This window comes from Lagopus muta, chromosome 3, assembly GCF_023343835.1.
Source record: "Lagopus muta isolate bLagMut1 chromosome 3, bLagMut1 primary, whole genome shotgun sequence".
Taxonomy (NCBI): Eukaryota; Metazoa; Chordata; class Aves; order Galliformes; family Phasianidae; genus Lagopus; species Lagopus muta.
In genome coordinates, this window is record NC_064435.1 from 48,902,269 (window position 1) to 48,927,428 (window position 25,160).

Below are 25,160 nucleotides of genomic sequence, written 5' to 3' on the forward strand. Positions count from 1 at the left end.
CATCATCCTGAGTGACCTCCTGTACCAACAGAGCCAAAACAAAAATCGGAAAACTGCAAAGCTACGTTGGATACACTTTGCTACTTGTAACGATGATGAGGCAGGAGTTTTCCAGCGCGTCCCAGTACCTGGTAAAGTTTCAGCTCTTTGAATGAAAACCAAGAAACCCTAAGGAGAGAGCACCCCTCTCCATGCCCAGTCTGGGTCTTCAAAGCCAAACCCATCCGCAACGGGAAGATTATCACATCAGTGATACCAAGCATCCCGACGGGCGCACCTTCGGCTGTTTTCCTTTCCTCCCCCCCGAAGCCCTGCGCGGGCACCGCCGCTGCCCCGCCGCACACCTGGGAGCCCACCTCGAGCTCTACGCGCGATGTCCCCGCAAGAAGCGGCTCCGCTGGGCGCAGCCAACCCCCGAGGGGGGCCCGCGGCTGCCAGCCGGGAGGGGGCTGAGGGTGGGGGTGGCGGCGCTGGCACTGCAGCGGTCCGGAGCAGCGCCGTGCTCCGTGCAATAACCACACCCACCGCATTGCAGAAGCCACGGCCCGTGGGGGGGGGGGGGGGGGGGGGGAATAGGGAGGGAAACAGTCCCCCCTCGCCAACGCAAGGCCGGGTGGGGAAGGAGATGTGCGGGTGAGTGGTGAAGTTTGCTATAAAAATGGCAATCGCTGTAAAATAAAAATAATAAATCAATAAAACGGGACGCACAGCCCCCTAGCAGCCCCCCTCGCACCACCGCGCTCCACGCTCCGAACAGCCTCCCGCCCCTCCCCGCTCCCCGCCCGGCGCGGGGGCACCCCCGGGGCCTCCGCGGTTGCTGACTTCAAAAATGGCTCCTAGGAACGAGCTCTGCATATGTCTATATAAAAGGGTATATATTAAAAAAAGGAAAAAAAAAAAAAAAAGGGTGCAATCTATAAAACCCTCTCTAGGGCATACCCTCCGCTTCCCCTTGGCGGAGGGCACAGCGCGTAGCGGGGCCGGGACGGTACCTGGGGGCGGCAGCAGCAGCAGCGGGCTGGGGCTGCTGCCGGCGGCGGCCACGCGTCAGCAGCGAGCGGCAGCTCAGCCCGGCTCTGCCCTGAGCGAGTCTCCGCCGCTCCGCAGCAAATCAGGGCTGTCTGTGCAGGCTGCTCCGGAGAGAGGGAGGGAAAAAGGAAAGGCACCAAAAAAAAAAAAAAAAGAAAAAGAAAAAAAGTCCACGCCGCGGAAAGCGGTAAAAGCTGGCTGCTGGCTGCGAGTGGGAGCGCGGGGTGCCGCTCTCCAGCAGCAAGGGAGGGTCACAGCCGGGCACCGGGATCCCCACCTGCGTCCGAGCAACTGCGCAGTTCGTGGTTTAGCGAAGCGAATTCTGCTCCGTAGGCGAGTTTGGCTGCTGCGATTGCAACCAGCCCGAGCGGATAAGGAGAGTGCCTGGGAATTCGAAACCAGCAAGCTGGGTGCTGACAAAGTCTGGCTTTGATTTACCCGCGGGATTCTTACTGGGGGGGGGAGTGATATCAGCTTTTTAATTTCCAATGATGAACCACAGGCTTTTAAAAATGTGGCCCCTATTTCACTCAGCATTATCACCAAAACAGAAATAAATAAATGCAGCTCCAAGCACACATTGGCTGCTGACCCAAAAAAGGGTAATGTAAAACTGAAAATGACTTTGGAATTTTGCAGTCCTGGCTGCCTCTGGGAGAAGCACAGCCCAACACCCTCATGCTGCTAGAACACATGGATAAAGGAGGCTTTTTCCTTTTTCAAACTTTATTTTGAGAGCACCCCTAAATGCTAAGATCCAAACTGTATTTAGGCCTCTGCTATGAATCAGGACTGAGGGAAGAAATATCCTTTAATTAGCAACATCTCCATGGGATTTCAGCAAGGAAAGAGGTTTTGACATTCAGCAGCGGATGTTGCGTAGCTCAGATCTGCAGAACCACGTTGCTCTGTACCTAATGCAGAGCTGCTACTTAGCAGATCTGGAGTGCTGCACCAGGCGCAAGGCTTCAGAAAGAAAATGCGTACCATCAGCTAAGAGAGGGCGTAGCTCTAGTCATGCAGCTTAAATAAAACAACTTGTATACTCTTCAACGGGAGCATTGGAAGTCATCATGACTTACAAGGGAATATACCCAACAGCTGAGATATACAGCAGAGTTAACAAGGTTTGGTTTGGGGAAAAAGTGAGAAAAGGATGGAGTTTGAATCAAATAAGAGTCTGAAGAGTGAGCTGGGGGACTACTCTTATGCAGGGTCACAGTGCTTTGGGGACATATCTGTTGCCTTTGAGCAGGGATATGCCCCCCAGAAATAGCATGCTGAGCTCCCTTTTATGGATACATTGCATATCTAATAGCATCTTTAATCTGAGGACCTAAAAGCTTTAAGCACATTGATTTAACCTCAAAACATTGAGTGATATTAATAAGCTCTTTTTTTTCAGGCAGGAAATCTTTGCAGTGGATATTAAGTAGCTGGTACCTCTGCATTGCTGATATGAGCCTGACTTTCAGTGCTCTTAGCTCTCACAGTCTTGCTGAGTGTTGTTTGTTCCCTTTCTGAATGTTATTTTCTAATTCTGAAGTGGGTTAGTTGGCCAGTGTGGCTTAACTCCTGTCAGACAGAGCTCCACGGAAAGTTTATGTCTGATGAATCAGCAGTTTTTAAGTATTATTTTAAAACCTTCTTCCAGTGATTTTTAGCAAGCTGTAACGCATACTTCGTCCACATAGGTGGGAAACGTGAATAATCCCCATGCTTCACTGGAATGTTAGCAGTGTCTATTTAGATGAAAGGAGCTCAGATGATGAGCCTGAGCAGTGCCAGACAAGACTGACCTCCTGCCCTGCAACGTTGACAATAGCTTCACTTTTGCTGTTTTCCTGTGTTTCTGGAGGTCAAGCTTCAGACTCAGATATCAGGAGCAAACTCCCAGTGTGCTAGGCTTGATTCAGCCCAAGGCAGTCTTCCTCTAGCAGCAGACACACAACCCTGCAGCGCACCATGGAGAAGGGCTGGCCTGCCCTCTGCTTGTTTTTAAACTCCTACATTTCACTTATTTAAAAACAGTATAATTTTGGGAGGGATAAGGGATATCATGCTTTGCAACTTGATTTGCTTACCCCCAGGGCACAGACTTTTAACTCCTCATGTCCTGCTGCTCTAGACATGAACTCCATACATGCCACTTAGTCAGGGACCAGCTTCTCTCCAGTTCAGTGACTACAGAAACCTCCCAGCCTGCTACTGCCAGGTCATCCTCTTTTTTCTTCCATAATCTGTTCACAGTTTCCAACCCCATTCAACACTCTTCTTCTCCCTCCTGCTATTAACACTGCACCATTGCCTTAACAAGAGGAATTTCATCATCATCTCCTCCAAAACAATGTAATTCTCTCCCTGTACCATATCACAAACTCACAGAGTGGCTGAGGCAGGCAGGACCCTCTGGGTCCTTCTGGCCCAGTCCCACTGCAGCAGGCCAACCCACAGCAGGGTGCCCAGACCCACAGCAAGGTGGCTTACAAAGATCTCCAAGGAGAAGATCCCACATCCTCTGGACAGCCTATGCCAGTGCTCTGTCACCTGCACAGCATTGATGTGCTGCCTGGTGTTCAGAGGGAAAGTCATGTGTTCCAAGTTGTGGCCGTGGCCTCTTGTCCTGGCACTAGGAATGACTGAAAAGAGTCTATCTCTAACCTCTTTGCAGCCTTCCTTCAGATACGAGCAACAGAGCCGCCCAGGAGACTGATGCTAAGCTGAGGAAACTGCTAAGACATGTGGGAAGCTCTGCCTTCTCCTCCCTTTTCTACTCAATTTTTTTCCATTTTCTCCCCTTCAGTGGACACAGGCAACTTTCTTGGGAAAGCCCCACAGGAGGAGGGAAGGAAGAGATTCTGGAATGAAAAGAAAGAATAAAGGCAAAGAGGGCTTCTGACACAAAGCAGTCAAATTACAGGTAGAGAAAGGTGCAAATCCACTTTCCCTTTGGGTACCAGTCTGAGGAGAGCAGCCATAAGGAAAACAGGCCTATGTAGGCTATTTGGCCACAACAAGGGCTTTTTATAGAGGAGGGGAATGGGGAGTCACGGGGCCTCTGCCAGGAAAGGATGAATAGGCAACCCTGGAAGAGCTGGGACAAGAATTATTGACCAATCCTGGGAAGTGCTGCCCAAAACATTCTTGTGATTCCCTAATTGATTGGCCATGGCATTCAAAATAGCACATTACAGAAGAGCAAGACACAAAAATGCTATCAAACTCCGCAAAGGGCTGTCTAGAGCACAGCCAACAGTGAATTAACTGGGTACAGCACTTTGAAAAATGGGAAGTACTGTAAAAGTAGTAGCATTATTACAGAAGTATTAGGAAGATATTTCTCAGCAGACACAGGCTTGGCACTATCTGTCTAGACAAGTAGATGGTTTTGGAGTCAAACTGATTTTTTTTTATTACCGTATCCACTTTATTAAAAGCAAACTGTTCTGTCTATGACTCATGCAGCTTCGCTTTCTGCATGGCAATGAAACCAAATTCTCATAATTAAGAGCGATCACTGTGATACAGCATCTGAAGGTTAGGTTTGGAAATCAGACCAAACCTTCTATTTCTGTCTTCTCTCACTGCAAACGTTACGCTCAGATACTTCTAATTGGCCACTTTTACCATTTGCTTCAAATACAGAAGACATAAACCTTCAGGTGAGACATGATTCTTCCCTTAGCAAATGACAGAGGCCAAATATATTCAAAACAAAGCATCAGAGAATGGCCTGGGATGAAAAGGACCTCAAGGATCATCTAGTTTCAACCCCCCTGCTGTGGGCAGGATTACCAACCACTAGACCAGGCTGCCCAGAGCCACATCCAGCCTGGCTTTGAAACATCCAGCCTTGCCTTTAAGTCTTGGTCGAGATCAAACAGCATGTTTTTTTTGTTTTTTTTTTGTTTGTTTGTTTTGGTTTTTTTTTTTTACATGCAAGCAAGATTTACGTGCTTTGTTCTCCAATCCAAGTCTTGTTCTGCAGTCAGTGCCAAACCCACCCCATTTTAAGACTTCCGGGGGCAGTAAATTTTGCCCCAGTGCTTTTACAAGTGAAATCCTGCAAAGATTTACTGCAATTAATTCAGCCTTGCCCTTTGCCACTTTCGTATCATATAGCTACTTTCTGACTGAGAGAATTAGCTGGGTTATTAAGAGATTACTTCCCATTGTACATCTTTCACCTTCTTCGTGAACCAATGGTAACCGAAGTCTAACAGATTTAAGATGTTTTGGGATGTACTCGATGCTGTACTCAGAACAGACATGAAATAGTTTTCATAGTAATTAATTTCAGCTATCTCAATGAGGCTTTCCATTTCAGTTTACTTTTGCTATGCATAATCATTAATATAATTTAACTGTACTCTAATTCCATGTATTATCCATCCATATTGAGTCTAGGAAATGAAAAATACAGATGTGCAATATGCAGTGAACACTAATTAATCTAATTAGGGTTCCTAAACACTTCAACAATGAATGAGGCTAGGGCAACTCTTATTTTCCATTGGCTACCATGTGACTGAGAACTTCCTAGATGGTGACCACCTCAGTTAAGGTCAACATAAGCCATTCTCATTTACTAAGATCTTTCCTGTTGAGTCTAACTACTTCAGCCCATGAAATACCAGCTTTTTGTTCTCATTCTCACAGTGCATGCTGTTTCTCTCTGTTTGTGGTGCATTAAACAGGAAAGCAGATACTTTCCCCCTTTTTCATGTCACTAAAATCAGTCTTGCATTTCAGTTACAAAACTATCTGCAGCCCCATCTAAATCAGAAAGGAATTTACCTTGAGCATAAGGTCTTACTGACTCAAAGGAGACAATGCACGTATTTATTAAGCACCATCAGAAATAAAAATGACATTCTGAATCATAACGAATCTCTATTTAAGACATCTCTTCCTCAAGACACTTATAATAAAATCACTCTCTGTGGTCAGGTTAATCAGCATGGACTTGCACTGTTTTTGTACCATTTATCTTATTGAGCTGCACGATTGGCCAGGTAGGGTAAACACTTTAATGAGTGTTTGTACAGCACCCTGAATTCACCTCTTATCCTAATGAAGGTTAATAACAATTAAGAAAAGTTCTGGTATTTAAAGTACAATGAACAGTATTACAAGAAGAACAGTTTTAAAAGCATGTTTAAGAAGTTCACATCAAGAGTGAACACATGCCTATGTCCATAGCCCTTTCTTCCTGTGTCCCATCCCTGTCCTGAAGCCTTCCATGGTTTCACAGCCAATTTAAAGGTCTGTGACACCAAGAAAAGCTCACGTCTTTCCCTTAGTTTCTGACCATTCCTTCCTACTTCTGTCCTGTCCCCTACACCCAGTCACTGCAGCATTTACTGAGTCCACGTGAGAAAGCAAGAAAATCCATCCAAGCTAAAACTACAAAAGAGAGAACAGACCATAAATCTGATCAGTTCCTCACTATGATCACTGTGATTCCCTCTGAGACCTCATCAATATTTCTGCACTGACAGAAATGGGGAGCAACATGAGTAGTGGAGGTGATAGCAGAGTCACGCTACCTCTTTTGGCAGCCACCCCAGCCTGTGCTGGCATTAGGCTGTGGTGCTGGGCACCAGCCTTTATTCATGTGAGCTCCTCCACATCACATCTGCAGCTTCTTATTCTCTTTTCTATGCTCAAATTCAGTTTACTATTGAGATCTCCCATTCGGATTCACTTTGGTTGATGAGACACTGTGAACAATGGTGTGGGTTCAAACAGCGCAACTGAGAAATAAAGAAACCCATCACTTTCCTTTACGTGGACACATTTCTCCCCACTGCATTTCACCATCACTATTAGTACTCAAGGTGAGAAAAATAGGAGCTGTAATCCAGGCTCTTTATACCTTCCCCTTGACAAGATCCACTGGCATACCACGAAGGAAGGGTGTCCTCCCAAAGTGGGGAGGCGGTGGCACAGGTTGCCCAGAGAATTGTAGTCTCTGAAGGTGTTCAAGAAATGTGGAGATATGGCACTGAGAGATGTGGTTAGTGGGCATGGTGGGGATCTTACAGGTCTTTTCCAATTATAATGATTCTGTGATTGTATGTACACATAGCAGATAGTATACTATGATAGAAAAATAGCACATTCCACTTGTTTCTTTCTAACACAGCTGATGACCAGATTAACACAAACCTCCAGAAAACAGGGGATCTGGTTTTGTATCTCTCACTGAAAAGCAAGCACCTCAAAAGCATAAAAACGTCACTGTTACATTAAGAGAAGAAAATCCATCATCTTCAACAAACTAAACAAATCATGCTCTCTCAAATGACAATGGTATACAGTTGTGTCCTAGGCACCAAAAAGTACTCACAAAAGGCATCTCAGCCTCTCACCCTTTTGAAAAGCCTTTTATGCTTCACAGATAATGACTACCATAGAAGCACCTCCCACTGCAAATGTTTAATTTACCACAGCTGCCCCAAATCAGCACTCTGAGAGCAGGTTTGCTCAGTTGCCCCCAACAGCCTGTATGCAAACATCTGTCTGTCTGCTCCAGCACACAGTGCAGAGTTGCCCAGCGACAACCCCAATTCCTTAGGCATCACACTGGCTCGCCACTCCTGCAAAGTTAATAGAGGTGACCCTGATAGAAAAAGCAGAAGCTTGTATAAGGACCTTCCATTTGTAAGAGATGCTTGGCTTCTTTTCCATAAAATTTCTGCGTGTAAAATTTGTTCTTATTAGTAAAATAAGTGTAGAAATTCCAGCACTGCCTATGGGTAAAGGAAATAATTTGTATGCTGGAGTTCCTAAGGTTGAAATGGAAATCTAAGCAATGATGCAGGTTCAAAAATCAATTTTCCAGGAAGGCATACTGCTTTCCTGTCCCTTACCCAATCAATGAACACGCAAACATGGATACAAAATATCTGGAGACCACTGTAGCGCCTCTCCTGACAGCTACAGGCAGATACTTCTCAGTGGTTACAAACAATATACAAGAGTAACCTACTAACAAAAAGACTGTAAACACAGGCTATGTTCTCTCCCACACGTAAACTCATTTTGCTCGAATGCCAACCATATTATTTTCTAGCTCCTATTAAAGTCCCACGGTCCCAGTAAGAGCAGCCAAACATCCATGTCTTTGAAGTTTTTAACACCAGCTCCTCTCCCAAAGCAAGCCAACAAAAGTGGGACTGGAATCTCTGCTGCAAGATAAGATCCACAGTAACAGCATCAGGGCTCACAAACAGCATTGGTCATCAGGACTTTGATGAGATTGAGGTGTTTCATCCACAAGCTAAACACTGTTCACGTCTGCTTGTACTTCAGTATTCTGACCCCCGAAGCTGCTTATGAAAAGTCTGCAATTGCCATCGGACCTGTTAGCAGGTATCAAAAAAATATCACTGTTTTTGACAGAAGAAAAAAGAGCTCACTGTATGTGCAACTTCATTGATACTTGAGGTGCCAGACAAGTGAAATACAGTTGTGAAAGAGTTATTTTCATTTTAAGACATGGTTTTCTCATGAGAAAACATGTAACTGCAAAAATAATGAAAGGTGCAAATGCTTTCTGAAAGGAAAAATATGGTGGCATTGATAAAAAGCGTTGCATTTATACAACGTGCAGCACAAAGTTTCCTTTGCAAGAACCAGAAAACTCTATTATTGAATTAAGTTTGAAATAAAAAGCACCAAAATCCTCTACTTTCAACTTTCATATTGAACGCACTTCTGGAGGTTTGGGTTATTTCACTGTTTTTAATACAGCATCTAATCCACACTCCAGAAGTTACTTTAAGTGGAAGAAAAAAATCAAAATGAAGAGTAAGCAAGTCAGATTAATGGAAGCATAAAATAGCCTTCTAAGGGTTCAGATATTTTCAATGAGTTGCTCTCCCATGTTCCTTTCATGTTACGGGGAGCCAAACTGGAAAGAGCTGGAAAGATGCTGAGCAGCATAGGAAAAGTTAAGCAATGTGGTGGTGTTCCTCAAGTTTTACTGCTCCTTGCCCTCTACATTCAGTCCTGACCACCACCAAGCCTGTGCTCCAAATATTCCTTTCACTATTTCTGCCAGACAAGGGCAACCATATGCAGTAGCTATAGGCATGCTGATCAGCAGCTATGCACATGCTGATATGCCTGTGGTAACATACGCTTTGATTAGTCAAACAGGCTAATTGACCAGCTACAGCTAGGCAAGATATTTAACAGCTGAGCTCACTTCAAAGCAGAACATTTCCCTGAGAGAGACAAAACTGGCCTTTAGACATCTCCAGACCACCACAGCTCCACCACCACCACTACTCTTTACTGTTATTTCTGCTGCACCAGATAGACTTGAATGTGTAACATAAAATATGCTGTAGCAGTGTTTTGTGGTATGGAATCTCCATGTCTTTCCTTGCACCACTTATTCTCTGCTTTGCATTAAGTATACAAAGTTCTGCTTTATCTCCATGTTGGGGGATTCTGCCAATCTTTGAAGGAATCTGAAACTGATTATACAGATGAATAATGAAACCTGAACTCTCATTCTCATGTTCTATACAACTGAAAAGTCAGGAGATAAAGAGGCGTATCATTGGAGAACCAGCCTCAAGTCTCCACCACAACTGTACTGACTTATTTTGAGTTCTACAAAGGATGCCAAAACCCTTTGGACTGTCAAACCATTTCTGTACTTTACTCTGAACTGAGTTTTAGAGAGTTTTCATTTAATCGGTAAATTCCTCACAGAGTTTTTTTGTTTGTTTTTTTTTATGTTAAAAAAAAAAAAGAACAACAACATTGCAATTAATAATACTAACCTTACCATGAACATTTCTTAGAATAACATGATAAAAATTCTCCCCTTGCAGAGAACTAAGTTTTCTATATTCCACAGTTCCCATGAAATCAAATAATCTGACACACATCCATTATTTTGATTAAAGCAGGAACTTCTGACATTAAACTCCCCGCTGACTAACTTATAAAGCTAAGAAAAAAAAAAAAAAACACAATTTTTTTCAACAATTGATTGGGATCTCAAAATAGATTTGGATTACGAGGTCTCTTGCAAAGGCTGCATCACCGGTGTGGATATTTTATTCACTTACTTTCATCAAAGCCTCTCTAAAGCTAAAATTATGTTCCCCGTTGTCCTTTACTGAAATCTTAGCTGATATAATCAATTTTATTTAGGTCAATCAACTGAAATTTCCACTTCGCAACTTCACAGGAATCACATTGTGTGGTGTCTGAAGTTCGCATAGAATTTATCCATCAGGGAACTCAGTGAGCTCAGCAGGCAATTAACACACCTGGAAAACCTGCCTAAAAGAGCAGTTATCACACAGTACATATAAATTTGAACTGGGCAATTACTGTAAGAATACTGGAAGAATTTTATCTTCAATGTTCTCTTGTCTTACAGGTCCTCAGCATCCTCTGTACCATGAACAGGTCTCACATATTTGCGCCAGGTAGCCACCTTCTCTCAACATCCTCACTACGAGATTGTTATGAAATCTTTGTTTCATTGATTGCTCTTAACTACTTCTTGTTAGATTTTTTTTTTTTTCTATCTGAAACTTGTAAAACACTTTCATTGATTAAAGATGGTATAGAAAAAGACGGGGTTGATGGCTGAGTTAAAATCAAAACCAGAAATAGTTGGCTATATGGAGAAGTTACCATGCAAAGTGGTTGCACAAGAATGCATGGTACCCTACTCAATCTCACTAATTTGCACTGTAGCAATTGCTTACCATGTACAAAGCTTACTAAAAGGATAAGGAATATTTCAGATACAACCTGCTTAGCACACAGAAAACTGAGATATAGCTACACTTGTGAAATCACAAATGTTTCATACAGTTAATGAGCACACACTGCAAGTACAGAGATAACACATTCAAAATGGAATGTGAGAGGAAAAGCCAGCTTCAAAGAACTGTGCCATGGGCATCTACTTTAGGTAAGCCTGACAAGCATCTCCAGGTGACATCTTCTGGGCCACGAAGCTGGAAGAGACATGCAGTCTCCACAGCTGCAATAAAAGAGCTGGAGACATGAAGGACACAGTCAGCATCTCAGGCACCCAAGAAAACCCGTGGTTAAACATGACTTCTGGAGGACACCAGTACCAGCATGTGGTGAGCACGATATGTTGAGAGCCTGGTAATGTATCTAACCTGAGAAACACAAGCTCTGTGGAACAGATAAGCTATAAATACCAATAAGTAGTCAAAACTAAAACCAGCCTAAATTCTCATCACTTGCTCAGCATTGCCATACAGTGCAATACCGTCTTCAACAGCATTGTATACTCCTTTCCTCAGTTTTCCAAAGTTCCTATACTATTTTATGTTACATTTCTATAGATGTCTCTCTATACAAATGTATAATAAATGAAGGTACAGATTCTATAGTTAAAAATATACCAGAGAGTTTGGCTAAGCAGGTTATTATACCAAAAGAGAATAGATAGAATGCTTACCTGCGTCCTGGGCTCACTGTAAAACTCCAAAGGAGGGATCTCCAGAAGAGATCCTTCCCTACAGGTAGTCAGCTCTTAAATGGGTCTAGGAGAGCCATGCTCCACCCCTTCTGGCAGCACAGCTGAATTGCCTTCACCTGTGCTCCCATGGCTGACTCATTGCTCACTCAGGTGATCAATCAGAGGTTCAGGCCATGATTCAGCAGTTCCCATACATATATTTTATTAAATAAAAGTGACCAGGACCTCTTGAGTGTTTCAATTTAACCTTTTTCCTCCTAGACCTTTACATCTTCTGTTTTTGCACAATCTTCATGGCTCCAAAGAACAGTACAGCAACATGTGGAGCGGAAGCAGAGTGTTACAACAGTGTGCTACTGGAATAAGAAAATTAAACATGGAAAGAAGAGGTGGGATGAATCATGCTGAGTCGTATGACATTTCTTAAATTAAAAAAAAAAAAAAACTTTAAGTTTTATTTTTAGTTATTAACAGCATTTTATCTCAAGCTCGCCCATGAAAAACCAGTACAAACTACTTGGACCTACTCTTATCCAGGTTTTAAACTGAGACAGGGAGGTTTAAGTTAGATATTAGGAGGAAGTTTTTCACACAGAGGCTGGTGACACAGTGGAACAGGTTGCCAAGGAGGTTGTGGATGCCCCATCCCTGGAGGCATTCAAGGCCAGGCAGGATGTGGCTCTGGGCAGCCTGGTCTGGAGGTTGGTGACCCTGCATGTAGCAGGAGGTTGAATCTAGATGATCAGTGTGGTCCTTTTCAACCCAGGCCATTCTATGATTCTATGATTCCTTGAATCTCTATAGACCATAATACATATATTTTACTTTCCTGTAATTTTTATTGTATTTTGGTAATGTTCACTTTCTAACATAAAATAAACTTGAACTAATTGTATGTGTGACAATGAAAGAAAACCAAATGTTTGTCCAATGTTTATCATTACACTGTGAATGCACCAAGCTAGCTTAACATCTAGTATGGTTCTAGTAAATAATTTTCAGAGGTGCTGTAAGCAATACAATAATCAAAGAAGCATGGTTAGTAGGTGATTCCATCCCTCTATTCTGCACTGGTAAGACCATACCTGGAGTACCCGGAGATGTGGAGTCCTCAGTACAGGAGAGACATGGACCTGTTGGAGAGCGTCCAGAGAAGGGCCACAAAAATGATGCAAGGGATGGAACACCACCCTACCTGAAAGAGCTAGGGCTGTTCAGCCTGGAGAAGAAGAAACTCCAGGGAGGCCTAAGAGTGGCCTTTCAGTATCTAAAGGGGTACTGTAAGGAGAAAAGGGACTGATTATTCAGCAGAGTCTGTTGTGATAGAACAAGAGGAAATTGTTTCAGTCTGAAACAGAAGATTTAGACTGCATGTGAAGAAAATAAGGTTTTTTTTTTGTTTTGTTTTGTTTTGTTTTTATAATAAGAACAGTGAAGTAATAGAACAGATTGCCTAGAGAGGTGTGGATGCCCCATCCCTGGAGACACTCAAGCTAGAAGGAGCTCTGAGCAACCTGATCTAGCTGTAGGTGTTCCTACTTAATTGCAGGGGAGTTGGTCTAGGTGGCCTTTAAAAGTCATTTCCAGCTCAAACAATTCTATGATTCAATGATTTCCACTATCAGAACTAGACCATGCAGTTTGCTTAAATGAACATGTTTTAAATCTGTTTTGAGAGATGCCCTTTTCAGTTGTTTCAGCCAGAAAGTTTAATATCGCAAGGTGTTAAATGAGGGGTAGCCAAAATTGACATTAATGCATTTGGCAGGTTTTTACTTCAACGTGGGTTTCCTTGGTAGTTCTCATGTGAAAAGGAAGAACCAGGTAGCTGAAATGAGAGCCTGAGAGTTGGGGTGAAAGGCATGGACTAGGGCAAGTAGCAACTGTGCTCCCTTCTCCATTCAGGCTTCCAAATGTACATCCTGCTTTCCAGCAGCCTCTGATGATTATATGAAATTTTGCAGATCTATTCTCTGCCTTAATAGTTGTGTTGTTTATAAAGCTAGGCATTACAGTAGCTTATCAAATAAGCAAATAAGGAGCCTCACTGCCTCTGTGCATGTAGGTTATTCTTGCTGCTACTAAACTCACTTATCTTGAGGCATTCTTTCTCACTTAAAACCAAATCATGAGAAGCAACAGGGGCTTTGTAACCTCTGTTTGAAAATCTTATCACTCACTCAAGAGCCTGAAAGCCTGGAAGGCTATCAGGAGTCCCAGAGAGCACAGAAGAGCTAGAAAAAAAACCAATCTGTAACATGAATAATGTCTGACTGGTTCAGCATAAGCAAATAGTACTCTCCTTCTGCAGAAGAACAGGTCTAATCTTGACAACTCAATGAGTGAACACCTGGACCATCAAAACAGAGGGGGAAACCTGTCAGGTTAATGATGCAACAGAATGCCTGCTTTGCGAGTTCAGATATTCCTGATGGCCAAGCATTAGACCCATAAATCCAGCAGAAATGGTGACAAAGAGGAACAGGGCATCAGTTCACTGCTTTGTTTGGCAAACTAGATGATGACAGTTTTAGTAGCTGTACAGTCATAAAAATATGTATTATAGGAAATTAAATGTTGACATCCATCTCTTTATTCCTGTTTTAGCCAATACTCATAATGCTACATTCACTGACTTTTTTTTTTTAAATAGCCTCTATTTTCTCCCCTAATAATTTCAAAAAAGGTGCTTTTATGCCTAGTAATGAAATAACTGATACATCATACATGCTCCTCCCAGATGTACTATATCATACCATTACAGAACATTTTATAATTTGATTCTAAATGCAGTCAATACTTGAAAATCGCATGAGCGCAGAAGATGGCCACCATGTTTAACACAGACAGTGATTCCAATTACAGTAATTTCAAATCCAAGTTCAGCACACATGTTCCCATGGCCATCTTGTGTGCAGCTGTCAGCATTGGACCCACTGCACTGCACTGCCCTCCCAGCAGCACACGAAGGTCAGCTGCTTTTAACACCGGAAATGCAGTGAAACAGCTTGATTTGTGATTGCATTGGAACTGTTTTTAGCCAGGGCCGCTCGCAGCTAAATGGCAGACAGAAGAAGCAAATTCAATTAAAATAGCTCTGAGGCAAACGGGAGAGAAGTCTATTAGGAAAATAAAAATGACAATTTTAAATGGGCGCTACTGGAGCACAAGAAGGATATAACATAACCCACTTTTCTTTCCCTCCTTCATACCCCTGTTTTTATTTTAAAACTATGGAAAATATTTTTGAATATGCTGATGCATTTCACATCTGTATCTTCTCTCAGCATACCGCCAACAGATACAGAATAGTCAATATTTGCACCAAACCTGCCACATCATCTTGTGGAGGAGAACTTGAGAAATGCACGGTCTGGAGTACTTCTCATTCCCAAGCTTAATTTTCTTCTCCTGCTGTAGCCAGATGGCCCCAGGAGCATTCTTCCTGTGGTGCTGGGGCAGGGGGGGGCACAGAGTGAAGCCAATGATGAGAGCAGGGGCTGAGCCATCAGCAGCAAAGAGGGAAACCAGGGCACAGCCTGTACAGCACCAGAGCTGCTCTGCTGGGAATTTCAGAAATGATTCTGCAACTGGATCAGCCAGTGAAAGCACTGCCAACACTTACCATTTCACATGAAGGACCGCATATTCCATTTCTTGTCTGAAATCACTGCAAGATATGGCCCTGAGCATTATCAAGGATAACACCGCATTGTTTCTGGAATCAGGATCCAAAGAATTGAAGTGCAGTGGGTTGATAGAGCTCTCTGAATCTGTATAGCCTGTGCCTTGCTCCAGCAGGGCTAACCAGAGCAGAGTGCACAGGTCCATGCTCTGGTCCAGCCCACAGCTGGGCCAAGTATTCCAGGTGTAGCCTCTCCAGGGCCAAGGGAACAATCACCCTCTCCACCAGCTGGCAATACCTTGGTTAATGCAGCAAATGCCATTAGATAGGATCAGAAGCAGTTTGGGACCTTTTCTCTAGAGGGTGTTTTATTCCAGAGTATCTGAAAATGTCACCACCTGTCAGCTGCACAGCTTCCTGCATTCCCAAGCACCGGGGCCCACTGGACTGAGCCTATCTGTGGTTTGTTTTGCAGTTAAGTAATCAAATTACTTCCCTTTGTCAATGCTTGTGGCACCACACTTATCTACCAACCGCACAAGATCATCTAGGTGAGGGAGAGTCAACAGCTCTGCTCATCACACCAGAAACATTGCAGTCCTACACAGCAGAAAAGAGAAGCATTAACAAAATGAATTTTATTATGCTCAACTGTATTCGTCTCCCAGTGAAAGTTTTTTTCTGTTTAGTACTGTTTAAGTATTTTTGTAACATTTACACATTCTTCTCAACTTAGCAAAAATTGGGTTTTATTAGGATTTTCTGTTAACACAATAGATGCAACGTGTAGCTACATCCCTCTGTGCCCACATTGGATCAGATATCAGTATGCATCCAAATCACTGCCACTGCTTCTATGACTCTTGCTTAAGAAAAAAAATAATACAGTTTAAGCAACATTTGACAAACATATTACTTAAGTTCAGTCTTGAAGTATTTATTCTTCAGAACAAATAGAATGAAAACAGACACTTTGTGAACACTAGCCAACTAGTTTTTTTCCTCCTTTTCTAAGCATCAAAGGAACATCTCAAGCACAAGTTACTCTACATTCTCAGGACGTCTCATTTTTCTTTGTGATTTGCTAACAGTCTTAGAGAACTTGAAGACTTTGGATGATGACAGACCTCAAAGGACAAGGTGTAAAATCTTCTCTGTCTTTACTACCATCTGCTATCTGGGCTGCCTATTTTTGTCCTTTCTTTTTCCACTCTCCATTTCTTTAATCACTCTAGTTATCATTTTCACATCAGTATGAAAATAAGATTTTTTTTTCCTACTGAAATACATATGTTATTAATTACTTTCCTGTACTATCTCAGGGCTCAGTCAGTAGTAAGAGCTAAAGCACACTATGCCCAGTACACTTCAACAACAGATAAACCTCGCCGTAGACAGCCAGGATTAAGATTTGCAACACTGAGAACACATTTCACAGCAAATCCAAGTAATTTCCCATTTCTTAGTTGTAATTTTGTTTATGTTGTGTCTAGAACAAGTGTAACTTGGCAGGAGCAATACTCTGTACAGACAGATATGGCAGCAGAAGGAAAGAAAGCAACTCTAAAAATAAAGGCAGTATCATACGCAGAAGTATGCACTCACTATCAAGGGGGTGAAAGGGATGGTGGAAGTCTACGCAACAAAAAGACCAATCAGTCCCCTGAAAGAACACTGCTACTTTTCTTTCAGCAAATGGAGCAGGACAAAGACATTTGTAGCCCATTCCTTACACTGATAATGCTGAGCATGCAAACAGACTGATAAGCCATAAGTAGACACATCACAAGGGCCAACATTTTAAAAAGTTAAGAAAAAAAAACCAAACTGAATTAGCAACATAAATGCATTTTTGTAGGTAACATTACACACTAGAATATGTTAAATGAGATTTAAGGTTTAGATGTTAAAAAGTGCCAGAATTCAGCTGCCTTCTACCAATGTATTATTTCCATACCCACTTTCTTTCAGGCCAGGAAGGAACTGCTGTCTTATCCAGTTCAAAGAGCAAATGGTATCTTAAAAAGTTATATGAATACAGAACTATCAATTTCCTCACATGCTTTCCTGTATGCTTAACACTGATAAATGAGCACCGCAAGAATAGCCATTAATACTGATAATCACCATTTTCCCAGCCACCATTTTACTCAAGAGATTGAACTGCACACACTAAAGTCAAAAGCATTCATCAATTCGGGATGTGCAGCTTGTGCCACCCAGGGAAGAGTGCCTGTGCCAGTTGGTATCTTCAAGCACAATTCTAATACACTTCAGCTCATCATTTTTGCACTGTGATTCTCAGATCTCCATTCAAACTTCAGAAAAGGGAAAATTTGGATAAAATGACCTAGCATCAACAGGAACCCTGGGGAAAAGTGTAGGATCACTGGCATTACCTCATCCCCATTCATTACAGCCCATCTGCGGATAAGGCTGTAACCCAGAAAGCAGGCAGGAGGCTGGCTAGCTTCCAAACAATCAATCAATGAGTCCTACCTGGAATAAGGCAAAGATAGCCCCTTCTGGGCCTTTCCTCTGGCTTTTTCTGTTCTGCTTCTTTCTTTCCCTACATTTTGATCCTTTTCATACTTGCTAGTCTGAGGCTTTCCCTTCCAGCTAGCCCCAGCCTTAAAAGTGTTGCCATTGAAGAACTATATTAAATCTCTGTAAATGTGCAAACACAAAGTTTTCATGTGATATTTTGTGCAATATAGCCTTGCCATAAAGCAAGACATCCCACCAGGTTTACAGACTTTGGCTGAAACCATGAGAAAACAACATTTTTGAGAAAGGACTGTCAAAATTGTTTTATCAATATTAAAATGTATATTCTCCTCTCTGAGAACAAGATTACCTTCATTTTGGAACTGAGAAAAAATAAAATCCCCTCTCTTCCACTCCAGGTAAGGCACACACTCTTCTTGGAAAAAATGGAAAAATTATGGCTAAAGAAACACTTTCCATGAGGAAAAAAAGAAAGAAAAAAAAAAAGTAGGCTACCGGACACATGCTAAAAATCAACAAACTTTATAAAACAGAATTTTATTTGAATCATTGGATAATTCTGGTTGAAGAGGGCCTATGCACATCAACAGATCCTATCTTCTAGATCAAACCTTCTGTTAGATCAGGTTGCTCACATAGTTGCTTTGTCAAGTTTTGAGTATCTTTAAGCATAAAAATATTCATACTTTCTGGGCAACCAGCACTAATACTTGAACTCATTTACAATTAAATGTTTACTCTCTTGCTGCGACTTATCTGTTACGTACCTTTGTCTTGCACCTACAAGATGAGCCTGATCCATCTTATCTATACACCATTCACAAGAAATCCCTTCAATTTCCTCTTCTCTGATATTAACAACCCATGTTTCCTTCCTCTCTTGGTCTATCATTCTGTCTGTCAGTCTACTTGCTATTTTGATGATACTCTATTGGACTCATTCAAGGTTTTCAATCTTTCTTCACAAGGTTAATTAATACAGCTTTTTGTTTTTCCTCCTTGCTAATCTCTCAAAAATTCTTTGCTTGACATTCTAATAGAAAATAGGAATAACATTCAAAAGGGAACAAAATGGGCTCTTTGGAGCATAAAGTCACCTGGTGGCTGCAACTACCCAGACATGCATCCTAACACATCTGTGGATGCCCATCCAAGCCCAGGTCCAAGCCATCTGCTGCTGTGGCAGGGAGCTGATTAGCTTCCACAGCTTTCCACAGAGGCAGCCCAAGCAATGCATCTCTAAGTGTTCTCGAAGCCTTCCTTAGAAATCAATATGCTAGTTTCACTACTTCTTTCTAGCAAAATACACAGAAGCCAAGTTACAGCCAAGTTGTCTATATTACACAAGAAATCCATTCTCTGTGCTTCCTCCAGCATCAATTCAACCAGAACAAGTGCTCAGTGTCTACAACTATTTCTGGGATTGCACTAGGATCCATTCCAATCTCTGTTCAGCTTCACAATTCTCCCACTGGCATAGGAAACCTGGTTACTTCAACATTATCCAAAACCAAATCCATGACCTCTGCTCCTCTGTGCCCAGCAGAGCAGAACAAACAGCAGCAGATTCTCTGACAAACCTGCACAGCCAGCACAGGTTACAGAGGTCCACTCTGCATCTTCCTGCAGAAGGAATAGGACACTTTTCTTCCCACACTGCTTCTGAGAGCATTAACTGGCTCTGAAGGAACACGCACACAATCAGTACAAGGCAGGAAGTACTAAGCCAAAGGAGAAAAAAGGAGGAATGATTGATCTTTTGTGGAATTAGGTGAGTACATAGAGTTGATAGGGTTTTTTTCTGTTGTTTTTTTTTTTCCCCTTTCTTTCCCATCTCTGAAGAGATTATGAAGATAATGGATGATTTTTTGAGGGAATATCCTGTTAAGATGTTGGCAATGCACCACCACCATTCTGAGTGTACTTAATGAATGAAAATGACCACATCCGAGAGAATAGAATTAATGTGAGACATGAAAGATGAAAAAAACACAGGATGTTGGAGAAAGGAACAGATCATTATTTTTAAAAAATACTTAGCTGAGTCATCCACTTGATATTCTTGTTTTAACAGCACTGCCCACAACACAGAAATAACTGTTTCTCAGGTGAAAGTTCACAGAAGGTAAACGACTTCAACTATCACCACTGAAGCAAAGTACTGATGTGAGGAAGCTAACTGCCATCTAATGCTTTTAACTGAACTGCTAAGTGGTGTGGGTGGCTTCTCCCTCAGAAAGGTTCTTGTGTGCTCCACACACCAACAGCTGCTAGTGATCTCAGCTGGGATGCCACCACCTGCACACATCAAAGCCATTACACATTAGGTCCTCAAACAAAATACCTTAACAACATCCCTGGGTATGTGTTTCAGCCAGCTTTACTTCTTCCTTATTCTCCACACTCTCCCAGAGCATTATAGCTGCACATGTCTGAGAGTTACTGTCTGTGGACACGTGGTATCTAGCCCTCTGCTATGGCACTGTGCAGGAGGCTGCCCAGCATCCCACAGCACAGCACATGAGCCTCATCTGTGTTTGACACGTTTCTACTATGTGAAAATAAAAATTGCTCTTTGCCAGTAATTCAGTTATAGCTGCGGTTACTGGCTTGGATGTCAGGGTCAAAAAACAAGCTGCAAAACACAGACCTCATGCTCCCCGTATGGAGCCAGATTCTCATCTGGCACAGACTGGCAGGGCTCCACATTGAAAGTCTGTTTCATTGTGTAAACAGGCTATAAACATGGTCTTTGCTTCATCTGTAAGGCTTAGGTTATCTTAAATTTGACAGCCACTGAATGAAACCTTTACTCTTTGGGGTTCAGAACTAAATGACTGAACTGACTTGTTAAATTATGTTTCATTAGCAACAGGAACATTAAAATTGCACCCTTTGTTATTTGATCTTTCAATTTGATTTTTTCAAGACTGTCTCATCATTCAGTTTTCTAAAGCAAATCATTCTAAAAGGTTGTTCAAAGGGCATAAAAAGCAGTAATAGAGTAATGATATTGTAAGCGATCAGAGTTGGAGGCTGGGGTGTGGGCTTAATTTTTCAAGTTTTAGATGAAATTGAAACTTTTTAGGCAACATAAAGAGCATGGAAGTTGACCAAAGTAACTCTTTGAAAACATTAAAAACCCTGCTTATTAATTTCCTACAGTAATTCTGCGTACTCCCATACATGATCATTTTCTGCTTCCAGAGCTGCACTTGCAAACAGCAGCCCCTATGATAGATTCACAATGCAGGCATCTAGACTAGCTGATGGACTTCAAGACTAGAGGATCACATCACATTCTGAGCACAGCAGTAGCTTATTTTCAGGAACAAAAGGCAAACTCCAATTATCATGCAGAGATTCAAATCTTGCTTTTTTACCACCAAAGATAAGAGACTTGTGTTAGTCACTGGATAGCTTCTGAGAATTATTCAGGATAATAGCTTTAACTGCCCAAAGCAGCATGTTTAGGGATCGTCTTACTAAGAGTTCTTCCCATCCTATGTCACACACCCATGAAGCCAGAAAAGGTGCTGAAGCTCCAGAGCTGTGAGGGGTGCTCAGAGAAGGCTGCCGAGGACACAAGAGCTGCTCTGGATGGTGATCTATGTCAATTATGATTGTACACTGTACTCCAGCTAAAATCCCCAGAAAATCAAAGAATGTATGAAGGTATGCCACCTCTGAGTAGAATACAGCCTCTCCCTTTGTACAGAAAAAAAACTCCCCCTCTCTCTTGAAATTTGTACAGTCCACAACAAAGTAAGGCCCTGTCCAATGACTGAAATTAATGGTTTAATTGAGAAATGTCTATAAATGCCAGATAGCTCACCTGCATTCAAGGAGTTCTGGGGCAACCCGTTGCTGGAGTCTGGGAGGACATTATGCCTAAATATCACTACGGGCCAGGAAGCAGAGGAAACCAGGTGGTGGTCTGACCCTATACTGGTAGTCACAGGAGAAGTGATTTTGCCACTTTTACCAATTTGAATTTCTCACAGGTGCTGTAGCCACACAAGATGTGGCCCATATCTGATCTGAACGAAGAATGCTTTGATGTTGATGTACAAGTGGCACCTTCTGCATCCCACATCAGATGAAACCACATAATCAAGCCAGATCCAGTGTATTTTAATCAAGTTAATGCTTCTGATGCACAGAGATGTCACTCAGATTTCAATCACAGAAATGCCAAGAGGTTCCCTCTGAACTGCAGACAGCACTTTTGTGCTGTGCAGGTGATGGAGCACTGGCACAAGCTGCTCATAGGCTGTGGGGTCTCCTTCCTGGAGGTCTCCAGAAGCTGCCTGGATGCGGGCCTGGGCACCCTGCCCTGGGTGGCCCTACTGCAGTGAGAGGTGGGCCAAAGGGACCCAGAAAGCCCTGCCATCTTCAATCCATTTATAATCCTGCAAACACATTCCTCCCACAAACTGAGTACCCATTTGCAGCACAGGCTCCAGCACTCTTGGGACCCTTCAAAAGCAGCTGTTGGACAAGCAAGGTGAACATCTGGAGCACACAGCTAGCAGGGATTCCCCTTGCTGCAACTTATCTGTTACATACTTCTCCCATGCACCTTCAAGGTGCTAAATGGCTGCCCTTCATCATATGTGTTTTATCGGCAGTTACTGCACACAGATCACTCCTCCAGTTCATGGCAGGGAAGCCTTCCTGTGCCGCCAAAACACTGCTGGCTGGTAATCAGCACTAATTGAGGGCAGGAAAAGGGTTATTTGGAAGTAGCGTAGCCTAGAAATTAAGCCCAAGCCTTCTGAATAGGAGACTGCAGGATTATTCACTTCACCAAACCTATCTTTGTTTTGCTGAGTACTTCTTAACCCACACAGTCTGTAAAATACAGTACCTTTTAATATCATGAGCATGATTTATTCCTTGTCTATGCAAAACCAAACAGGCAACAAGCTCCGCAATTGCTAAGAATGGAAAATAACCCTCATTAGTGGCATTTGTGTCAAAGCACTTTGAATTTTTACACTGTAATTAGAAACTCACGGCTTTCCTCTTTATATGCTTGATATCACACATATTGTACAAAATAGCAAAGCCTAGGAAAAATCTATTAGCAAGGTGTGAATAAGTCAGAAGTGCAATGTCTTATCTAATTTGTCATACACTGTGTTACGAACTGGGGCGAAAATATTAGTATTTAATAAAACAAGTTGCTTATAAAAGGCGCTTTGAAAAGAATATTCGATAACCATGGCCGGCAGCAGAGCTCCTTCATAAACTCTTCTAAATCTCAATAGGAGCCTTTCAGCAAAAGGCACTTTTCTGTTTTAATTCATCACTAATTTGAGATATGTATAAATCTGACAAACAAGAACAACTTGACTCTTAACACAGTCTAGAGAAGAGGACCTCTCCATAACCTATGTTACTATTTTTGAAGTATGCTGCTCACTTACATCCTCACACCTCACCACAATTTCTTCTTTTAAGTTCCCCACTTCCCTTTCCAGAACACACATCACTGGGGATGCAATACATATAGTTCACAAGGATCACTGCAAATACAAATGCAATGCATTTTCTTTGGGGAAAAAGACAACAAGGAAGCATCTTTAACTTCTCCCCAAAGGAACACCAGGTTCAGGCAGCAAACTGTCATTGGGGCAGAGAATTTGAGTATGAGCTCAGAAACTGCCTGCCCACAGCCAGTTGGCTGTCAATGAGTGATTGATTACTTCCCCCCAGCAAATTGCAGGAACAACCAAATTTGAGGTGACTGGTTTCATTTCAAATCTTGATTGTGGTTCTAAGCACTTATCCAACCTAGCAGGGCTCTAAGGGACTTTGTTAGGGTTTCTGTTTCAATAACTTTGTTAAGCCAGAGTAAAGAGTTACTGCCCTTTCCAGGATATGCTTAAAACCAAGCCCAAATCCTAGAGCCTTGCTACCTTGACAGGTAAAACAGATTAGAATGCACCAAAAGGAGGAAGAAGAGAAAACCTTCTTCCTCAGATGGAGCACGGCAATGACCCACAAATATTTTTGCTCAGTTTCTCTGGAATGACAGATCCTTGCTCTGCAGCCACAGTGCAGTGGTTGAGGATATGAAGGTCTTCTTTATTTCTCTTCCTTAATGTTTATTTTACTGTCTGTCTGTGCAACGATAGCCTCCCAGCATAATGAGCATAATGAGCCAAATTATTCTCTACTACTGTAAATTGGTGAAGGTCCATTGATCTCATTACACAAGAGCAATTACGCTTGCAGAGAGTGTGGGTGACTATTTACAAATGAGGAAATAGAGCAAAAACACTAATACTGGGGAACATAACTGAGGAACAAACCGATCACAGCCTTTTTATTTCATCTGAGCAGATATTCACAGCAAAGAGTTAAGTAGTTTTAAGCCACCACCCACACTGAGGGCTTTGGAGACTTCCACCACTCCACAGTGTTTGCAGAGCTGAATAAAAGCAGCTTCCTTCCTCTGTGAAGCTACCAGCTCCTGGACCTCATTTGACATTTTCTAAAGCATTCCTTCCTTGATTCCTTAGTGATCTCCAGTGCCACTAAATACTAACTGCCCTATTCACCATTGGCCACCGTGGTGACATCTGCCAACTGCAGCACAGAAACCTTAGCAGTACCTCCACTAAAATAACAGACTAAGCATCTGGTGGACTTCATGCATGGGTTTTGTGATTTTGGGAAGGGGTAAATCAGGAAGGAACAGAAAACATTAATCTCTCCGCGATGCATTTTCTTCTATACGATTTTAAAAGGAAAAAAAATATAAAAGGAGAAGGAACTCTTCGAACACTTTAGAGACTAAATGTATGTTACCTAATTCTAGTATACAGCAGGAAGTTATAGCAAAATATGCATATACACACAAAATGGCTTAAATAGGCAAAATGCAGCTTTCTTTGGCAGAAGTACACATGCAATATTAAAAAAAGAAACACCTGCTCATACAGCTGCTTTGGACTCCCATACTTAGCTCAGAAAGAGGCTGTAGAGATGCTGCAGTCTGCTGATTAGTGACCAGGGGCCCCTCCCAACAGTCCTCCCAGATGGTTACTATTAAGGAGAGAAAAGTTTGGTCCACAGGGCAAAAGGCCACAGACCTTACCCAGGATCCTATGGATCCCTGAGGACAGGATTTTGGCAAAAATCAGCAGAAAACTTGATCTGCGTTTTTAAATGCCTTGTGCTGCTATGATGGCCTCCCACAGCTCTGAGCATTGGTCTCAGAGCCTCCCCCCCAACCCCCCTCACCCCCCCAAAAAAATCTCGTATCTCTCTCAGGCCAGCACCAGGTACAGTGTATCTCAGAGGGACAGAAGGTGAGAAGAACACTTATCTATTTTTAAAAAAATAAATTTTTAAAAAATAAATTGGAATCAAAGTGCATCATCCCGGATAAGGAAAACATAAGGAAGAAACTACTGTGTAACTCCAGTTGTGCAGAAAAGACCACTCTCTGCTCCACGAGAGAAGGCTGAAGAGCCCAACTCCTGATGTTGG

The 25,160-nt window shown here is 42.4% G+C and overlaps 1 protein-coding gene across 24 annotated transcripts in view; it reads right to left on the reverse strand.

Annotated features, from left to right (window-relative positions):
• EPB41L3 (erythrocyte membrane protein band 4.1 like 3) overlaps window positions 1-25,160 on the reverse strand; it is a 136,371-nt gene that overhangs the window by 90,154 nt on the left and 21,057 nt on the right. For 7 of the 24 annotated variants that reach the window (XM_048939199.1, XM_048939196.1, XM_048939202.1 and 4 more), the window contains exon 1: window positions 993-1,149. The exons of 2 other annotated variants lie outside the window; for them this stretch is intronic. The gene's annotated coding sequence lies outside the window, so the exon portion shown is untranslated. Of the gene's footprint in view, window positions 1-356; window positions 475-992; window positions 1,154-1,306; window positions 1,422-25,160 lie in introns of those variants that run through there. 15 more of the 24 variants (XM_048939192.1, XM_048939188.1, XM_048939187.1 and 12 more) reach the window with 8 other exon arrangements.